This window comes from Erithacus rubecula (genome assembly GCF_903797595.1).
Source record: "Erithacus rubecula genome assembly, contig: SUPER_Z_unloc_1, whole genome shotgun sequence".
NCBI classification, from domain to species: Eukaryota; Metazoa; Chordata; class Aves; order Passeriformes; family Muscicapidae; genus Erithacus; species Erithacus rubecula.
In genome coordinates, this window is record NW_027635590.1 from 3,858,217 (window position 1) to 3,880,770 (window position 22,554).

A 22,554-nucleotide genomic window follows, 5' to 3' on the forward strand; every position below is an offset into this window, starting at 1 on the left:
TCTAGGTAATTCTTTCTGAGGGGTCTTTCTCCAGTGTATTGTTGCTTCTTTCTTTCTATGACCTATTTGCGTGTGTTGTTTTTCAGAGTGAGGAAACACTATGGCTCTGGTTTTTGTTCCACAGTGAATATACAGGAGAATTATATTTTGTTTTTCCCCATAAACACCTTTTCTTACTCAAAATAACTACCTTTCATTATTTATAAACTGTGGTAAATGCATAAAGCACTTTAGAAAGCAAAAAAGGCAAAATCTTTGCACTTCGAAGAATGTTATTCTATGACCTCCAGCAAGCTACAGGAAAGAAACAAAGGCATTGTTAGGAGTCTAACGCTGTAATCCTACAATAGTAAGTTTAGTGTAAACTATGTAATTCATTTAAATGAACCAAAAATTAGCTTCTGAAGCTTTTGTAGGGTTAAATCAGAGGAGAACAAGTAAAGTAAGTTTTGTTTCTTGTGGTTTTCTTAGGAACTGCATAACAGGATTGTTCGAGAGCTAAAATAAATTATGGATGTTAGCATTTTGGCTGACTAGGCTGGCTTCATCAAAAGCTATCTGTATAACTATAGGTGAATTAAAGTCTGCAGACAGTCCTTTATAATTACCTTGGTGCTCTATTTCTGCCATTCATAAGCTCTTAGCACTTTTGTGAACCAGTCTTAAAAACTATTTTCCGTTCCATTTTCCATCTGAATCTTGCTAAGATACCTAGTGAAACAAGGATGTGTATACTTAGTTTCTGAGAACTCTAACAGAGATTTAAGAGGATGTTAAGCAGTACCACAAATGTGGAATGTGTATAGGTAGATAGATACAAAAATCAAGAATTATTTAAATTATTTAAATCCTCCTGGAAATTATGCTGAAGTATGTGATCAGGCACAGCCAACATATTTTCACCAAGACCATATTGTGCCTGACCAGACAAGCGGCCTTTAGTAATGGAATGACTACACCAGCAGGCAAGGGAAGAGCTACAGATGTCATCTGCCTTGTTCCTGTAAGGTCTTTCTTATGAGTTAGTCCTCCATAACATTCCTGCCACTAAACTGCTGATATGAATTTGATGAATACAGTGTTAACTGGATGAGGAATTAGCTGAATGGCCATGTCCAAAGAATTACAGTCAATGTCTCAATGTCTAAGTGGAAACCAGTAATGAGTGGTGTCTCTCAAGGGTCCACAGAAGAACTTCTACCAACAATGTTCAAATACATAGTGGGATTGGATGTTTCCCCCTAAAGCCTGCAGAAGGCACCAAGATGTGTGGCATGGTCAACACTCCTGAGGGAAGTGATGTGCTGTCCAGAAGACACTTACAGTTTTGAGAGAGGGCCTGTGCAATTTTCTTTAAGTTCAAAAGGGCAAGAATTAAGTCCTGCACCTGGGTCAGGGTAACCCCAGTACCAGTAGGGGCTGGGGATGAGGGGACTGGCAGAGACCCTGCCAAGAACGACTTGGGGGTGCTGGTGGGTGAGAGTTGGTCATGATGTACTCCAGCCCAGAAACCAAACACATCCTGGGCTGCATCCAAAGCAGCAGGGAAGGAAGGATTCTTCCCCTCTGCTCTGCTCTGCTCTGCTCTGGTGAGACCCCACTTGGAACCCTGCATCCACCTCTGGGGTCCCAGCACAGGAAGGACATGGAACTGCTGGAGCAGGTCCAGCGAAGGGTCATGGAAATAATGGCTGAAGCAACTCTTCTATGGGAATAGTTTGAGAGCTGGATGATTAACCATGGAGTGGAGGAGGCTCCAGGAAAACCTGATTGCAGCCTTTCAGTACTTAAAGGAAATTTATAGGAATAATGAATATCACAAAACAACCACACATCGGGACCGTCTATTTGTTTTCATTTTTCTTCCTTTTTTGTGTAAGATGTTAACAGAGTAACCAAATTGTTTGAGCTCTTCCCTCCTTGGCAGCAAATGTAAAAAACTGGGAAGGAAAGTAGATGCAAGAGACAGAGTGTATGTATTATGGTGTGGGTATGTGTTGACTTTCTTGTTTGGCCTTAATTTCTTAAATCTTCCCAAACCAACAGTTTTTAGAAGGTGGAAATGGTGCTCTTTCCTGGAAAGGAACTATGAATAAAAGTTCAATCAGGTACTCTCATTGTTCTTTATACAGAAAGGAATATCTTACAGATTTCTTTTTTTTTTTTTTTTAACAACAAAAAACTTCTTTATAGGTGTACTTGAGCATCTTTTGAATGTATTTATTTTGTCTCTGAAATAGATAACCCAGTTCTGGTACAAAATATCCTAAGTATCTAGCAATCATTTTGCATAGACCTACATGTTTGTAGAGAATGACCTCAGACAGCATTCTGTTGCTTATTAAGATGCCAAAGAGGCATATTCTTAAAACTGTAGAATTTGAGTCTTTGAGTTCTTTTGCAAGCACACAGAATTTGAAGTTTTTAAAACTCTTTTTTTTTTTCCTTCCCATTAATTTTTTTTCAGAAAAGTTTCTTTATTTTGGCATATCAGGGGCTTTCAAGCATGATTGGAATTCTGCTCGGCATCACAGTTCTGATTTGCATGTCCTCTTACAGACACTATTCAACTGTAAATTAATTATGGAAAATAATGGGACTCTATAATTAAGATTTGGCAAAATTCAGAAAGATTATTTTCTATTGTATTTAAGCATTTTTTATATTGAACGAATATGCTTGGAAAGGGAGGTTGTATTTTTCTGTGCCTAAATTTCTGAGTAATTCAAAAACTGCTAATAAGCTGCTGAAGCGTTTACTTATATTGTGGTTCTGAAAAATATAACTCTGAAAATTAGCAATTCCTTACCTAAGTGTTCTGCTTCATATCATAGTTGATATGAATCAGCAGCAGCACTGTTTGTTAGGTTTTATTAGGATGGAAAGATAGTCTTGACAGTCAATTGTCAATCACCGAGTTTCAGTTCATTTCTGGTCCTTCTATGCAGTGTGGGGATGCCAGTCAGTGTTTTTAGCCTTGCTAACAAGTTAAAGAATATATCAAAAAAAGGTTGCCTGTGTTTTGCCTAAATCATTACATGTTGATGTTTATTAATCACAAGAAAGTAATGCACAATGTTATTTTATGAAATTAATTATTATTTTGTTTTAAACACAGATGTCTGAGATGTAGTGGAAGAATTATTAGCTTTTCAGATGTAGTGATAGAAAATATAGCAGCAGCATAAAACCACTCATTTTTACTTATGCAAATGTTGAGCAGATGGCTTAGCTTCTTCTCTGTGAGGGTTACATGCTTTCTGGGTTTGACACTGTTCAGGTATAAAACTACAGCAGATATAGAACATAGATGTACCATCCTTCATTTTCACTCCATGAAATAAATTTATACATAAAGAATATCAGTAAATTATTCTTAATAAGGTAGTTATTTATTGGTCTTTAATCTTAAAAACATAAATACACTGTTAAAAATCTCTTGTATTCACCTTTTTTACAGGAGACTAAGCAAACAAAACTAATGGTTTTATAGCAAAGTACTAAGCCTACTAACTTTACTGCTAATATTTGCATTAAAGAATGCCAGTTAGCAATTCTTTACTTAGAATTTTGGTTGTGATTCAAGCCGATCATGGACACAAAATGTTGTCCTAAAGTAGTCAGATATGAAAGATGTAGAGATTACTAGCCTATTCCCCATTGACTATCAAGCAAAAGGTGCAGAAAGTAGCTTTGCAAAGTTTCTTGAAATAGCTGTCGTAAGTTAACTCTTCCTGGGATGCAACTGTGTGTTTTGTTCCAACAATGGAACTAATAAGCTTAATTTCTTTTTTAGGAAATCACTACTTTTCTGTATCCTGACTGCAGCCAGCAAACTGTTCCTTACACACTGTTTCTTTCTCCCCATTTCAGTCAGTACTTAGACACCCACAATATCCAGATGTTCTTAAAACAAAAAGCTGGTTTAGACACCCATTCCTGCTTCCAGTTGTTATTTTACTGAGGCATGAAAGTTCTTCAAGATCGTCTGGTCTATCTATTTTCATAGGAAAGTAGTCAAATCCCTGTGTTAAAATACAACATTAACTGGGAATATCATCTCTTATATCAAGATGCCTAATGCTGTGCCTGATGTTGAAAACTCTTATTTTAGACTGCTGATTTCATACCAAAAAATAAAAAAAATGTACTAAAGATGCAAGTAAATTGAAGGAAATAGTCACATGATTTGGAGAAAGTTTAGAAAAGCTAAATGGTGTGACAAAAATTTTAAAATATATATATCAAGGAAATCATATCACTTGAGGATGAGGACTTCTTAATTTTATTAATATTATAGAACTTTTCTTTAAAATTTGAACATTTTAATAGTGATTGTCAAATATTTTTTCTAATAAATATGATCACACTTGAAATATTCTTTAAAAATCCAGCCTATGAACTTTTGTACTATAAAATGTGTGTTTCTTTTGTGAAGATAAACCTTTCTCAAATTGCATGGTTGTGAATTTTAGGTAAGGAATAATTTTTGCAAACCAAAGCTTTTTTGAGAAAATTTAAATATGCCAATTCATTATTACTCTGAGCTTTCCATGGTAAAATTTAAATGGGATACTCATTCATTTTAATTGGAATCAAAAGTCTTTAGTTCACTGAGTTAAAATTAACTTTTCTTTTGACTTACCTAGAGGTTAATTTTTTATTTCCCTCCATGGGGGCAATGGTTCTTAAGAGATGCAAATCCAGCTCTGATCTGATAACATTCCAGAAGGAAACACTTGCCTTTAGACAAATTTATTTAATCATAGGAGGCAATAATATTTATAACCTACATGAGGACAGTCAAATGTTTTGCAGTCTTAAATGGACAGGAAATAAGGTCAATTAATATTGCTCTAAGAATATAGTACAGCTTCTAAAGAAAAAAAAATAACATTAATTTGGCAGCTGATTTTTGTGACCTAAAAGTAAAAATACTTTTATTTGGTAGAAGTTCAATAGGTCATGCTTTTTCAATAGGTCATACTCATCCTCAGCATTTTTCTTGTCTCTCCCATATTTGGAAAAAGACATTTTGGCTATAAGGAGTTGCAGCTGATTAAACTTCATACTGTAACAATCAGCTCAAAATTTACGGTGGAAGTTTCCACTGCAATATAAGTATAAAATAAGGTCTGTAATATGCAATATGTAATAAAAAATAAGGTCTTTTTCTATACCAGGCAGTGTCATCAGAAGGTCAGGGAAACCTTTTGTGCATTAGGTGTAGTGATCTTGGTTCCACTAGGCTTGAAACCTTATAGCCTTTTCCAGACCTGTTCTAAACTGATTTCATTTGTAAGTTCAAAGAGACTATAACAAGGACTATATTTACTGAGAACTTGAGAATAAGGGAGAGAAACTTCTCAAGTAGATAGCCCCTAATATAAATTATGTAAATATTTAAAAAGAATGGAGAGCATCTCAGATCAGTATGGAATAGAAACTCCAATGTTTCATTTTAGTAGCTGAGTTCAGCAGAATTAGATTCATGTTCATGCTGGTTTATGCTAAAGGTAATGGACATAAATAAAAGGAAGTCACAGTAGGCACTGCAAAGATGGCCAAAACTGTTCTGAACCTGTGCCAGTGTTCTGCAGGAATGTGAGGTGTGCAGGGAATTTGCAGGAACTATATACTTGTAAACACAGAGATCTCATATGATTAAGATCTCTGTATTTCCAAAAGGGAAAATACATCTAATACAGCACCTGTAACACTGGTAAGTGGTAGAGATTCCAGAGGAATTAACTCAAAGTCAGTGTACCTTGAGTAACAAATCAGTAAAGGTATTAATTGTCTTTTCCTGAGGATTTTCCATCCATTTGTCAGAGTGCCAATATCTTCTTTATCTGGCAAGGTAGCAGAGGACATCTGTATCCAAACTGACTGCTGGGAGTTTTTGAAGTTTCTATCTTGTTTCCCAAACAGAGTTCACTACTCAGACAATATTTGTTGCTGACTTTGCCCTGTTTTGCAGAAAATAAGAACATCCATGGTATAAAAGTAACGCTTCAGTTCACATTACCTACATTTCAGATTATTGGCTGCTATAAAATGTCTTTCTGTAGAAAAAAGAAATAATATGGAAATTCTTCTACATGTTTTTTATTGTCCAGAAAATTTCATAATACATATTATAAACCTTATGAAAATACTTTAATTTGTGAAGAAGGCTAACATACATATATATAGAAGTGACAAGGGAAGATTAATCTGCTTTGTAAGCATGTGTACTGTGATCTTTTAACATGTAGGAGAATAAGAAGAGTGTTAGTGAAAGCCACTTGGGGAAATAAGTTCAATTTTCTTGGGCAGCTACAGTCCTTTAGTTGAAATAATATGTTTTCTGAATGTTTAAATTAATTGGAAAAATTAATCGCTAGTCCAGATTTTATCAATGGTGTTGGGTGTTTTTTTTTTTTTTTCTTTTTAATTTTGTTTTATTTCATTTCATTTCATTTCATTTCATTTCATTTCATTTCATTTCATTTCATTTTGTTTTATTGGAGTATTTTTCAGTTGAATTAAAGCCTATTACAGTACATCTGAAATATCAGCTCAGCATTTCAATAGTATCTCAAACACCATTTAGGTGGAACATATTTCTACTTCATAGTATGTTAGATGATACTACACACACTGTACTCTCAAACACAGGCTGCTTTAAGTGTATATTTTATTTTTCTCTTTCATATGCCCAGATGGTAATCTGTTTGCTTTAGGGTGAACTCATGATATGAAGCATCTGGAGTTTAGAGTGTTTTGATTTGCTTCACTAGTTTCACCAAGTTCTTACTATATTACAAAATATTTATTGCTAGAGCTCTCACCCTGAAAATAATGTTGCCAAGGGGTAAGGAAACCATAAAAGTGTTGGTACCCTTTTCCAGATTACAATTCTGCTAAAACTATTGCAAACCTTGAGTGCAGGGGCTCAGCTTCCCAATCTGAAGATGAATGTCATATGTTTTATAAACACAGTCCTCTGAAATGAACTAGGTCTGCACTTGAATCACCCATCAAGCTACAAGTGCAAGGTCAAACAACAGTTGGCTTAGTGTAAGAACATTCATATAAAGTTGATTTAGTTGTAGTGACAGTTCCATATTCTCTTTTATATTGCAAAAGGATATCAATTACGTTACAGGTAGATTACAGCTGTAAAACATAGTAACTCTTATGCGTGCTGGAGACTTATATAACATTTTTAATTCAGGCACTTGTTTCATGTATATGACTGTGAATAAGGATAAATATGGGTGTAGAAGAGAAAGGCAGTCTCAGAGGAAATTTGATTTTGTTTCAGAGTAAGCCAGAAAAGCTATAAGCAAAGCAATTCCTTCATTGGTTCTCCCCCTTTGCTAATACCCATGGATTTTAGCAGCTCTAAGTCAAACCATGTCAGTGGCACTGAAATTGCTTTGTGTATCCATGGCTAAAGCAAATGGCATATTTCTTACCTTTGTCAGTTGTACAAAATGATGCAGGGCAATTTTGAGTAACAAACAAAAGCTGAAACATGCTTACTGACCAAAGCTAGCAAGCAGTGCCCTCATGCTGATTATTATAACTGTGTACTTCAAGTGGAGACGAAATTAAACTATTTTTTTCTTAATGAACATCTCCCTAAGTTATTGCAGCAAATTGCCTGTTCTTTTTAATGGAAAATAACCTGCTAAATACTCATTGTTCTGCAAGAAATAAGCATTATGTCATGGGAAGCAAACTTGCTTGTGTAAATAATAGAGGTAGGAAAGCTAGAGTGGTGGGAGCACATGAAAAACACAGATTATAGTCACATAGAAAATACAAGAGAGCTGTTGGACTTACTCACATACAAAATAAAGTTTTTCTAATACCTGTTTTGATTTCTCATGTCTTCTTATCTCAACAACTATCCAGTTAAAAAGGGAAACAGACTTGATAAAAGGGCTTATTATTCATTTTATCTTGTGACAAATCCTATTTGCTGAACTAGAAAGGAAAAATTATAAAGCAGGCTGTTTCAACAGTTTAATATACATCATATAATTTCATTAACTCCTTTTTTCTACCAAAGAGCCGTTTATTCGAACTAGCTATCATGCAACAAAACAGTCCCGGAAACTCTGTATGATTGAAACCTACAATTAAAAATGATGATTAAATGTTAAATGGTGTGAGCAGTGAACCTTTTAGATATTTGTGTTGTCTTTCAGCGTGACATATTTAAACTTTTTTTTTAATTCTGCCAGTTTTGAATTGTTATGTAATGTACTTTTATCAATCTTTGATTCATATAAGACTGCATGTCTTCCCACTATCCATGGGAAAAAGAGATGATTTCTCCTGAGACTGATGTAATAATGCCTGCTATTTTAGCTAATTACTCCTAAATGTCTCCAAAATTAAACAAAATTGTAGGAGTGTTTACAGAACATTGGTCCATCATGAGGTATTCACAGCTGTAAGAGAACATATCTGACAAGTGGTGGTGTAACAGGTTGGAAAGGAGTCGATGATATTTCATTGCAAGAAATATTCAGAATATTTGTCTGTCCTTAGGGAATTCTTAATAGCTGTAATTTTGTCAATGACTAACCGAGTCAGTGTGTTATCCACCATGCAAGGAAGTGGGATGGGTTGGTGAGAGATTTGAGTAGGAGGCATATATCTATATTAGTTACCTTAATGTTTGGAATAGCACAGATGAAAATAAAAACCTAAAGATAGTACATATATATCAACGAGACATTACAAAATTGCCTTCTGGTTTTCCAGATACATTTAAGTTGATTTTGACAGGTGGCTCTAAACCTGAGGAGGACTTAAGAGGTAGGAAGAGAGATCAAACTAACACTTGTGTTGTCTTTATGGAGGAATGCTCTTGGTGGCAAAGAGAACAAGTGGTGAAAGGAGAGTCAGATGACTGTGATTTTTCAGGTGACACTGGCATTTATCCTGTAGTGCTTTCATTTCTTGATGATTTTGAATTTAGTTTGCAGCATTTTAAAAGTGACGGAATATTGCAGCTTTCATTGGAAAATTAGTAAATTTCTAAAGTCACAGAAAATAAGTAATGATTTTACAAAGACCATAAGCTTCTTCACATCACTTTTTTCTGTAATAGTTTTTAAACATTAGACTTCATAAGCAATCATTCTTCTGGTTATATGATTCTCTTCTTAAAATGAAGAGAATGACACATTTAATTATTTTATCGCACAATGCCTCCATATTTTGATTTTGAACAAAAATATCAATAAATTTATAAGGTCTTTGTGAAAAAGAAATTAAATAATAATTCAACTTCAAAAATCTCACATATAATGGTTAAAATAGGAACTGTAGTAACAGTTGATGATATAAATATTGAGGATCTTTTAAAAGGGAAATGTTGACTTTTTTGCGGTTTCATCAAGATTTTAAACCTAAAAATATAACCTTTGTTCACTTTCAATCACTTCTGATACCTGAAATAAAGTGATGGGGATGTATATTTTAGATGAGGTGATTGAATACCAAAAAAATGAATACCCAAAAGAATATCCAATTTGTATTGTTGAAATCTTTGAAATTATTAAAAATATCATTGAAGAGAGTTGGATGAGTCCTCAAGAGTACATTGCCCACTGCCCTCCCCAGTGATGCTTTCAGGCTGTATATGTGTGTTTTCTGATAGATATTTACCCATGTTTCATAATGATGGAAATATTGGAGGTTCCACAGCTCCATAGACATTTTATATCATTCTTAGGCATCCTAAAGCATCCTTAGGATTTTTCCATTGAAATTTGATCTATTTTTCTGCAATTTAAACTCAATAATTCCAGCTGTGTCAACTTTAAGATTTGATTTTATTATTATCAGTATTTTCTTGTTTAGGATCTGAAATGCAGAAGTGCAACTAAATATCTACAGAGGATAGAGAAAGTGTGATATCCATGTCCCACATGGTGTATATTTTTTATTAGCTAGTTTGTTTAGGTTTTTAAAAAACTGCCCCTAAGCTTAAAATGTAAGTATATTAAAATGTACTGTATGAAATCTAAAATGTGTCAATTAAAAAAAAAAATAAAAAAAAAATCAAACCAAACCAAACCAAACCAAAAACTCAAACCTCCCCCTCTCCTCCAAAAAAAGGGGGAAAAAAAAAAAAACAAAACCAAGGAAATAAACAAAAAAACCCCAAAATATTGGCTGCCTTAAACTTATGTGAACATTTTTATCTTCAAATCATTAATGCTTGAAAGGAAACCTACTTTACAAGATAATGTTTTGAACTATGACAGATTTAAAAAACTATTTCTCTCCTCAGTCCTATTGGGTAACAGCTCTTTGGAATTCTGTAAAAAGTCCTGAACTATGATATAATCTAAAGAAAAATATGGCCTCTACCCTTGCAAAGTTCTATTGTATAAAGAATTTATTTATTTTATGCTTGAAAGCCTACTTCAATTTGTATATAAAATTAGTTAATTATATTTTCAAGATACAGATCTGAAAGATCTTCTTTATTTAGATGTAAATCACCCTTATGTAAATCTGACTTGTTTCTTGTTCTGCAGTTTAAGCATTTATTTTTTTGGTTGTGCTTCAGCATTTAGCATTTATTTTTTCAGTGTAGGTCGATGTAGATTACATTACTTCTTTTCACGATGCTCATGTTTATTGTCTGATCTTAGGACAAGACTGTCTTAGTACATTTCACAAGTTTGGGATATGGCTCAAAAAATCCAATGAAATTTTTAGTATTTCCAGACTGTTCCTGTGTGGTATGCTTTAGTGACTTCTGTCACTGTTGATTTTGATATTGTTATATTCTCACTGTGATTTTAGTGACAGTTTTTCTCTTCCTTAAAACAACATGTTAATTAAGGCTGCATATTCGTTGTTGTAATAGACAAATTCAGGTAAAATATTCCAGAGTTACTAGAGGGGAAGCCCTGTGCATAATTTTTCCTTCAAAAATCTAGGATAATCAGCATCTGGGGCAAAACATTGTGTTTTCCATGAACAGTCCATGAGTCAAATTAATATTTTATTTCATTTTGGACTTACTTTTATTCTGATAGGTATTATAAAACAACACCTGGCTCTTTAGTGCCACTAAGGATTTTGTAGGAAATGGTGGTATCCCTTCTCACTTATTTGTCTACCAGTATTTTCTACTTTTTATCTCTTCCATTCACAAAAATTCTTATCTATAATTCTTCTATTCTTCTTATCTATAATTTTTCTTGAGAAAAATATAAGCTGATGCCCTCATAAACCAGCTCACTAGGACTCCCAGATCTTATCTCAGAAGGGTGCATAATACTTTTTTGTCCAATGTCATTGCCTATTTTCCCCATATGTGCATGCACTGGCGCTGACTATCCTCTTCAATTTCCACATCTGGTTAATAACCTTGTGTGTTTCCCCAACATCAGCTCTGCACTTCCTAAAGAGCAGCCTGGGGCCACGGACAGCTTGTTTTAAGGTGAGACACTACTGATATCCTGTCTGTGTCTCACCTATTACACAATCACCTATCTCTGAAGGAACTGCCTCTTGCCACAGAAAAATTTACCTTCTCTGAGAGCCTCTTGCATTGCCCTTGTTTAATTCCCACTGGGGTCTTAATAACACCAACCCTCTAGTCCCCTCTAGTCCTTTCCTACAACCTGAGTTTTACCCCCAGAAATAATGAAGTAATGAAATGGAGATGTCATCAACACTTGCCAGTTTGACCCTGACCTTCTCTAATGGAGTACATTCTGATGTTGATGCTCCATTTTGCAGCTACATTTTGGTGAGGAGAGAAATCACAGAATCCCAGAATGGTTCAGGGTGGAAGGGCCCTGAGTGGGTCATTTGGTCCAAAGTGCCTGCTCAAGCAGGGTCATCCCAGAGCACGTGGCACAGGATTTCATCTAGCAGGTTTTGAATACCTCAAACACAGGAAAGTTCTTCCTCATATTCAGGTGGAACTTCCTGAGCATCCATTTCTTCCTGTTTAGATCTGATATTTAAATATCCTTTGAAGGTTAGTTAGAATATAAAGCAGGGTTCAGAGTTTAATTCTCTCAGCCTCCAATGGGTCATGCTCACCTTTATTTTTGGTTTGTTACATATCCAACTAGAGGTGAAGGGAAATAACTGCAGTACTTAAAACATTCCCCTTTGGATTCAGCATAAACAAAATGAAAAAAAAAATAGAGACATGATAAATTGGCTTATTTGTACAGTTTTTGTGTTTGTTTGGTTCTTTTTTTTTATTTTTATTTTTTTATTTTAGTTTGGTTTTCTGGTTGTTGTTTTTTTATTCCTAATAATGCCATTTCATTGTGTGTTAATTCTAAAATGGATTCAAGAGAAAAAAAATACAAAATCAATAAATAGTTACAATTCTCTAGGAAGAGAAAACCTGAAAAAATAAATTGCTGTGAGTTTAAATAAATTTGCAATTTGCCTGGAAATTATCTCCTAGGGACATATTAGAGAATTGATGTAAATGTCATGCCAAAACTACAGCTTTGGCAATATGCAACCCAACTTCTTCTCTAGGAAAATATTTGTGTTTAGTGGAGATAGTACCACATTGTGGAGTGCTGATGGCTCATTGCTGCCTTTCAAGACTGCTTCTGCAAATTGCATAAGTTCCTTATGTTACAGATGTCCTCTACAGTTCAACTATTAGTCCATTTGCTTTATCCATTATAAACCATAAAGTACAATCTAAAACGGTTGAATTAACTCACATATTTGTATACCACATAAAAAGCTGCTTCAAAGAGTTTGATAAAACATTATATTTTATCATGAAATTTGCCTTTACTTGAGATATATAATCTTTCCTGTAACTTCTGTATATTTATATTATATCCTAAGAATATTTTAAATAACACTCTTATGTTTTCTGTATTATGTTTTTCATCTTACTGAATAATCTCTGTCAGATCACAATGTGTTTTATGGAGACATACAAGGTCATTTTTTCAGGAATTGGGAAAGGTCTTGGAGAAGTAATTTGTGTATGGCAGGAAGAAGAATAATTTTGTTATTTTGGTTGGTTTTTTTGATAAGTTTGTGTGGGACATGTTGATCTAAAGAGTTTTCATTGTTCTCATTAATTTAGAAATAGCACAACCATTATTAGTCTTTGATATTAGTGTAGATCTGGTTTATCAAAAACTTCAGGCATGTTCTGGTCATGACACATATGTGATTCAGAAGTTTCCTTAGAAATTCTTCAACCTTCACTGCATAAGGCAGTTATTTATTCATCTGTCCAGTTAAAATAAATGGAAAGTTCAGATTTTAATTCAATATGGCAAGACATTCTAAAAACCTTCTTTCCTATTATAGAGTTAGAGACATGGATGGAGAAATCCGTGGAGGTGCCAAGCACTATCACCAGCATAGAAAAACAGTCCTGCTGTTGAAGGGATTTTTTTCCCTCTGTCTCCATTCAGGCTTTATACTTTCTCAGTTTCACCTTCAGATTCTCCAGTAAATGTCTCTCTATCCTACCTTAGGCAACACAGTTGCTCCCCTTGAGTGCCAGTGAGTGCACTCTGTGTTTTGGTGTTATTAGGAGGTTTCAATTGCCTCTAACCCTGTTTACCTTAGCAGACACATTTATGGCTCTGACAGTCTTTTCTATTCCTTTTTGGACAGGAGCTAAATACCATTGGAAAATGTCTCAAGGCGTTTTTATTGAAAGCATCACCATTTCAAAAAGCTCTATACAACTGATGACTAAATAAATTTTCTTCTTCTTTTCTTTTTTTTTTTATTTTTTTCTTTCCAGTAAGTAAGCAGTGGAGCTGGAAAACCTGGTAGAAAACTCTTTTGTCTTTTCTGCTTGCATCTATGGAACCTGGTTTGCAAGGTAAATGTTCCATTTTAATTCACTGTAATTGTATGCTATTAAAATTTCAAATGTCTAAAATGACCTTATATTACCTCTAGGTTTTAAAGAAAATACCCTTGCTTAGTGTTTGATCTACACTTTTAGCAGTGAATTGTATTAGAATACTCTTACGACTTAAATACAATTAGTTCCTTTGGATTTTTTTAAAAAATAAACCTTACCCTCAGGAAGAAAGGGAAAGTATGGCAAGATCTAAGTTATCTTTGAGTTTCTGGGTTATTTCTGCTACATTTCCATCAATCTGAGTTTAAAAAGAAAATAATCCAGATGAATGTGAATTCATTTACTATGTCAGTATGTATTTTCTGTATTCTGTATTTATTTGGGATGCTGTGCTTATTTGTGATTTTATCAGAAGGAAGACTGAAGGTGACATTTGAGACCCCTGGCCTACATTTGTAATTTTCATTGTTATGTAGTTTCCAAAATGAGATTTGTAGCCCTGCTCTTAAACATAGCTTTTAATAATTATATCTAAAAGTGATCATGTTCATACTTGGAAAATCTAGTGTCTAGTTTTATAGAGTTCAGAATACCTCAAGGAAGCTGGTTTGCTTTGTTATCATGATTTTATTTTAATTAATTGCTGTGAAGACTGCTGGTTCTGCCAGAAAAATTACATTACCAAGAAATATTAATCTGAATACTTTCCTCAGCTTTTGTTAAGGGTCTAGGTGTAATATTACTATTTTCTTTGACACTTCTTGTCCCCACCCTGAATTTTGCAGTTGTCTTAATTGCCTTTAGGAAAGAACTGTCTTCTCTAGTCTTTTTTGCAATTGAAATGACAAAGTGGAGTGGTGAAAGAAAGTTTTCAAAATATGTCTTCTTATATGTGGTAAAGAATTGAACAGCAAGCTGTGCAAAAGCCATTCCAAAATTTTGCTGGGGAAAATAATTATTCCCTGTTGAAAGAAGTGCCACTAGGAGGACTTGTATGTTCAAGGTGAAAAAATGGGCTTTTTGAAAAATAAAATCAACAGCTTTCCCAGCACTGAAATGAGTGAGTGAATATTCTACTTTCCAGCATATTAATATATTGTACTTCTGGAGAGGGGAGAGGAAAATAAAAAAGACTCAGCCTTTGCTTGAGTGAAATCCTTCTATGAAATGGTGGGTGTTGATTATAAAAAGAAAAGTAGCAGCATTTCTTTCAGGGTTCCTTCTGAGGATAGAAGACATTTGGTAAAAAAAATAATCACTGGCCAGTTTCACCACTCTTTTAACTACTAGAAATGCAGAACAGTTCCAATTTTTAGGAAGAGCCCAAACACAACGATTTTCCCTGCAGATAGGCATTTTGCAATCAGATTTGTCAGAAAAGAGGGGGTGATACTGCGTTTCAAGGTGGTGCTGGTACAATTCCCCTGGTGTGGTACAGAGGTTTCTTCTATCTTGAGTTTGCAAAGCCAGCAGAAGTGGGAAAAACACTACTGTCTGATGGCTAAAGCTATCATTTTACAAGAGCTTAATCACAATTTCCATTATTATGTTGTGCATTGTGCTTAATGGAAAGTAAGGACTGTACTTAAACACTTGCAGAATTTGGATATGTTTGGATGAATGACGGCAGAAGAAATGAATGTGAAAACAAAGAGTAGAATTTCCAAAGCATCTGTAAGTGACATAGCAGCAGACTTAAGGTGCTCTTTCTGCCTCACATATCCTGACTTGGTGATGAGGTAATGTCTTGATAGAAATCACAAAAAATAATATAATGTTTTAAAAAGTAATTGACAAAGAGCATTTATTTTTTTCCCAAAATACTATTATGATTTTTTTTATGCACAATAATCACTTCTGACTTACTGGGCTTCCTTTGACTGTATGTGCAATTAAATCTGAAGGTGCCATTGATTCTAATGACTTACGTGCAATTTTTGGTATTGGCATTTCAATAACAAAACACCAATATTCAATTTGGAGTTAACAATAAGTTACTGCCAGTAAGAATAGACTAATATATCTTTATGATTATGAACTTGTATGGGGTAATGAGATGTTTTTAATAAAACAAAAGTGTAGGTTCAGAGTTGCTATTTGAAATTCCATTTTTAAAAAAGGTTTGAGAAACTATTGGAAGTAAATTGTCTTTCATTCTGTTTTTTGTTTTCATCCTTCTGAAAAGATTCATTACTGCCTATTCAAGTTGTTTTCCTAACATTCTTGTGGTGAATTTAGGATGCACAGTGCATAACATCTGTGAATTTTCATAAAATGATGCTGTAAAAGTCTTCTCTATACTTTCCATTTGATGTTTAAAACCTCCCTGTGTAGGTTTTAGGCATCTCAAGAATGTTGCTGTCTTTACTGATCTAGATGAGGATAGTAAGTGCTGCTGTAAAGCTTGATATGCCTATAGATGTAATATCTCTCAATATTTCAGAGAAAAAAAAGAAGGCAAAAAAAGGGGTATTTCATGCATGCATATCAATACACATGCATGTCTTTTCAAAAGGAAAAAAAGAACACTATTTGATAAACTGAAATTTTTCCTGTGGGTAAATATTACACATTTTTGTGCCTGGGACATTTCAAGTAAAGTAAATTTAGATGAGAGGTAAAGTTATCTAACCATGGCTCTTGTTGATGCTGTGTTTTTGCAGGCAGATTAACTTAGTTTCCTTTCCCAAGTGGCCAACACTACTGTAAGAATTGATTTTTCCTTCCAACCCCCAACTTCAGCCTACAAAGATAATTTTTATATTACCAGATGTAGCTAAATTTGCATCAGTGCAGACTTGTATAAAAATAATTTTACTATCTGTTCCAAAATCTTCCATATTGACTCATATTTCTAATACTTAAATGTCTACATCTCTTGAGTAAATGCCCTAAATTCGATGGATTAGAGCCTATATATTGAGGAAAATATGTGTCTCTTAAACACTCATAGAGGAGGACCCAATAAGTTCTGGATGATTGCATTTTTCCTGTTCTTTAACCTACCAATCTAGGTTATTAAAAGTACTTATCCGGGGATTGGGTAATAAAATTAGTTAAGGTTTCTCATAGTTCTCAGTGCTGCCAGATCTGCATGCCTGAAGATGAGCAAAGACTATCAGAATACTTTGCTTTTGAGACCAGAAGTTGTTATTCTTCAACAGGAAAGAAAAATTAGAGTAGCTGTGCTGAAATTAGTTGAAATCCATACATGCTGTTATATAAAAAAAATAATAAATCCCCTCAGGATCAAACAGCCAGAATGGGTCTGATATCTAATAAGTTCTTATAATTTCTTTTATGAAATTCACGCTTCTTCTAGGTTCAAAATGTACATCCAAAAAGTCACTTAGAGACATCTCTGCTTACACTGGAGACGCAAGACTTGCTGATTCTTGAAACTGCTAGAAATTAAGGCAATCCATTTCAGTTTTTTGCAGTGTTATCTTCTTGTTATGTATGCAGTCAACTGCACACTTTGTGTTGTAAAGTTGTAAAGTTATACTTGGCCTTTAAATAAGTGTTAGGACTTATTTTGGAGCCCTTAAGTTTACTGAGTCTTGATTTTCCAGATGAAATTCAGAAATATGTTTAAACTATGCACTTTAGGCATCCACATTCCAGTATAATCAACAGATGCTTACAACTGATATACAACAGATAAGGCCTTTCGTTGGAGAAACTTACGATTCATCCAGTGAAGATGTTCCAGTTTGTCCCCTGGTTTCTCCAAACATCAAGTGATGTCTACATTTTCAGGGTAGTTGAATTGCTGATAAAAAAAATGTAAATCTTAGAGAAACAATCTGCTGGAAAAAGTAAAGTTACAATCCACAAGTAAAAAGATGTTTTCTTTATGCCTGGAAATGTAGTGAATCTTTGCTATTCAACTACTTTGAAGATATTTCCTATGTTTTGCAGAAGATTAAGACACCTTAAGAAAAGCTAGAAGATCTGTTGTTACCTTTTAGTAGTAATGTCAATATGCTTCCATTTTCTGTTGGATTGTGTATCTTGGCTGAAACAGTAAATTCAGTCCTTCCTGAATTTCCTTCAGGCCTTGCACACAATCCTACTATGCATCCTTAAAACTTTCAGGTTTGCATTTTATCCCTGCAATCTTTGGTATGGAATTTTGAAATGAGAGCTCATCATAGTAGAACATTGTGCTGTATTTCGTTAATCAGAGAGTATATGAGAAAAAAAAAACCAAACAATAACTTTGTATACTATTACTATAAACACAAGGGTGACTCCAGAGCTGAAGTAAAAGGTAAAAACTTTAGCAAGATGATACATGCAACTCTCCAAAACGGAACTGAGTGGGTTGGTTTATTTTGATGCTGGAAGAAAAATTTGCATGCCCAAAAGTGATTTTGACTGTTCCTGACCAGCAAAAGCCAAACCAAACCAAACCACAACCTTGATAATCTTTAACATCCCTTTCTACCTAGGCCATTCTATGATTCTGTGATTAAAAAAAAAAATCTGTTATATAACAGCAGCCTGCTGATATACAGATTTTTAATAACTGTATAGCTGGCTATAGTTTGACACCTTATACTCTTTTACATAATCGCTATTTTTAATGTAGCTGTGGTTTCTGGTATAGTATTTTCAGTACCACAAGAGATTGCATAGAAGCTTTTGGCATGAACATTAAGTCTCAATATTGAGAAGCAAATTCCAATGCTTTATTTCATCCTTGTTTACTGCATCACTATGAATTAAATAATCCTTAGACTATAAAATCAGACTCACTACACCTTCAAGTCTAATCATGAAGGCTACTGCCTTCTGTCTCATTTTATTTGCGTGCAGTGGACTTTTTGCCAGGGAATGTATAATAACATGAGATGTCAGGCCTGCAAGTCTAGGAAAAACAGGATGCTGAAAAGCCACAGTCAAGTGAGAAACAGTGAGGAGCTCTGCCAGCTCCCTAGAAATGCCTTTCCCTGAATCTATTAAAAAGGCCTTGAGTGTGCAAGGAAAGGCAGGTGATCCAGGGCTGTGAATAGAACAGCTGTAGTCAACAGAACTTCCAAGCAATGCAATGCGACATGTCTTGGGAAAGCACTTAAGGAGAGAGGCCACACAGTACAGTTCTTGGTCTCTCTGGAACATGCAAAAGGAACTAAGAGTGTTAAAAACAGAGAAAATGGTGTTTTCTGAAATAGTTTTTGAAGTGTCATTATAAGCATTAGAACTGAAAATTCTACTGCCATCACGTTCTTATGCATAAAAGCATGAAGGATGAGGAGTGGAAATGGAATAATAAAAAAAAAAAAAAGTATTCTAATGAAAATTTGGAGCTAGAGGAGCATCATCTTCCTTTCTTTATATATAAATAGAAGGCTAAGAAAAACTGTCTTCAAATTTCAGAGAGGGTCATCAAGATTTTGTCAAGATTACTCTTGCATTTGTTAGTTTGTTTAGGTAGAGTTCCTGTGCTGAATTGGGTGATCTGTCTCTGAAGCATACTGACACTGCTTGAAAGCCATTATTTGAACTCAGTCTAACAAGTATGCAGAACAAATCTGTGCAAAATTAATTTTCTTTACACATAAAGCTTTTTGTGCCTATGCAAACATGAGTATACATTTGAAATCTGTGTGTAATAATTTCTCTACAAAACTTGGCACTTTAATAGGAAAAATAATTTGGAAACAATTGTACAAAATCAGAACAGATTTAATTTAAGGATTCCAAGGAAAGGAGAGATCCCATATAATTTATTTAAATGTATTCACTGCAAAAACAGTCATCTGCATTAAGCAGAAAGCAGTCACCATTTAATTTCCTCAATGTCTTGTTGGCTGAGAAGATCAGTGCCTCTGCTGGACATAAAGGTTCATCTGGAAAAAGGGAGGAAAAGAGAAAAGGAAGTAAACCAAGAACTGTGTTATTTTAGTTTTCCTTTGGCACTGGGGTTTTGGAATGGGATGATTTTTAAGGACCCTTCCAACTAAAGTCTTTCTATGATTCTATGATTACAACAACAGTGCTGCCTTTCAGAATCAGACATTCACCATTATGGGACAAGGTTATTTCTGCAGTATTCACATGCATACAAAAAATCTGCCATTTTCATAGAAGTCAAATTTGTCATGAAAATTAAAAGTCATATCCTAAACTAATCTAAATCATGTTATCTCTTAAGTTATATTAGTTTACAAGAAATTATGATAACCCTTAAAATCTGTTTTGGAACTTCTGCTGACTCTATATTGAAGCTCCTGGAAGAAATATTTTGAAATATTTTTGATGAAAAGTATTATGAAAGTTGCCACTTTTATTCATTTGAATACTTTTAAAATGAAGATTTTTTTTTTTTTTTTTTTTGTTAGTATGGCATATTCTTTGTCTGCCTAAAAACCAATACCAGATATCAAAATTCAGAAGAAACTTTTTGCTTGCAGTAGCATCTTTCACATGGTACAAACAGCAACAAAACCAAACTAAAACAAAAAACCCACAAACAAACAAGCAAACAACTCCCCAAAGCAAATTAAATCCCACCAAAATAAAAATCAAACTTAAACTAAATACAACAGACCCATTTATTTTCATGCAAAAAAATCCTAGTAATCTACAAATGGTATGTAGAGAAGGAAATTGAGAACACGAATCCTTGAATTAAGCAAACATATTATGCCTTTGTGTTTCCTTACAGCCCACAACATACTTCCCAAATATTCAGTGCTATGTTTTTATTAATTATGGCTTTTGCACAGAATGTTTTCTTTCAGAATCATAGTTTAAGACGAGTCAGATGATTCAATTCTGTCTCCACAAGACTTTCTGGGTAGGAAGTAGGTAGACATACTGAGCCACTGAAGTTAGTGGTATGCTCAGGTGCTTCTAAAATTGTGCTTATCTTATGCACTGCCTAATTTTTCTTTAGCTTCTTTTGTCCTCTTTAGTTTGGAAAACACTCTTAGTTTTAGGAAGGATTTTTTAAAATTATGGAGTTTCCTCATTGCATCTCAAAACATCCTAATCACATCCAGATTTATCTGTCTAGATCTTTGTGCTATTTACAGTGTTTCACTTTCTCACTTTTTCATGAACCACCTTTTAAAGAAAAGTAGCTCTTCATAGTCAAATAATTGATTCCTTGTAAAGCAGGACTGCTTTTGATAAAAACAGAACTGTGACATTCATAACTTCAATAAAAATTTTCAAGGTATCTGTGATGCTTGAAATAGCAACTGGACCCATAATATACATTATAATCAGAGAATCAACATAGCATCATAGGATGGTTTTGGTTGGAAGGGACTTTAAAGACCCTCGAGTTCCAATCCCAAGAGCAGGGATTCAACTTACTAGGTCAGATTGCTCAAAGCCACATCCAACCCAACTTTGCACAATAACAGGCATGAGGCATCCAGTACTTCTCAGGGCAACATTTTTCACTGTTTTACCACCCTCACAGGACACAATTTTTTCCTAAAATCAAATCTAAATTTTTCTTCTTTCAGATTAAAGACATTACCCTTTGTCCTATCACTATGTGTCCTTGTGAAAAATACTGCATTTATGCAATGCAATACTAACATGATGCTGAACAGCAGAAAAAAAAAGAAAAAAAGCAAATAATTAAAGCCCCAGAAGGAAGTTAGATTGTGCTTGGATAACTCTGTGGAAAAATGCTTTCAACACATCTATATGCAGGGGCTAAAACAGCTGCATAGCATCCTAAAATTATGTCAGTGATGGTGAAAGTGATCATAACTTTTAAATGAAAGTAATAGACAGAAGATAGGAGATACAAGAAATGTGGAATTAAGTTGTAGTACAAAAGAAATGCCAGTGCAGTTCTAGTGAGAGTCATTTTTTTGCAAAATTAACCAAGACAACGGGTTGATAAAACTGAAGAGAAAACTAAATCTATCAGAAGAAAAAATAAGTTTTGATCTTTGAGTGGAAGCCATTCTGATTAATGCATCTGATCCATTTGCATTAGGATTCTCATTTTAACTATGCGAAATTATGTCACATTATTTAAACTGTACAGCTGTGATGGCTACTCCATACTTTGAGTGTGACAAGCTTATACTTTTTAAGCTGTAAATTATAAGATGTGATCATGTTCTAGCTTCATTTAACCATATTATAGAGCTACTCAGCTCTGATGAGCATGTTTATGAGAATTCATTTTGCAAAGATGAATATGCAATGTGCAGAAATAAAATAAAATAGCTATTGTTGCTGCTGTTAGCAAAAAGTATATTTTGTGTGTAGCAGCAGGTAGATGGATAACTGTTAAAAGAACTGCATGCTGTGGAGAAAGACACATTTTCTGGGTCACTAAATATGCAGCTCACTCAGTTTAGGTAGAAGAGTAATTGGAGGGTAGAAGATTTGTGGTAGCAGTGGACTGGAGATTCTAGTTCACAAAATAAGACACTGTTTGTGGTAGTCAGAAAACTTTTTTTCTTCTTTTATTAACTGACCAGGTTCTGGGATGTTCCCCTCCTGCTTAAGTTCCAGATTTTGCCTTTAGTCCATTTTTCCCTCAGTGCACAGACGATTTCAGATAGTAGTCTGTATGTCTGTGATACATCTCAGATAGTGAGATGCTGTGAAAGCTGTCACATTCCATCTCTCATTCTTTCCTTTCAGTTACATAAATAACGAGAATTTAAACACTGTCACTCCAGGATTATGTGAACCCTTGGACATAACCAAGATTTCTTTGAGAGTTG

The 22,554-nt window shown here is 34.3% G+C and overlaps 1 protein-coding gene across 1 annotated transcript in view; it reads left to right on the plus strand.

Moving 5' to 3' along the window:
- LINGO2 (leucine rich repeat and Ig domain containing 2) overlaps nucleotides 1–22,554 on the plus strand; it is a 463,407-nt gene that overhangs the window by 151,861 nt on the left and 288,992 nt on the right. Inside the window, exon 2 of the mRNA XM_079330903.1 lies at nucleotides 13,778–13,858. The gene's annotated coding sequence lies outside the window, so the exon portion shown is untranslated. The remainder of the gene's footprint in view (nucleotides 1–13,777; nucleotides 13,859–22,554) is intronic.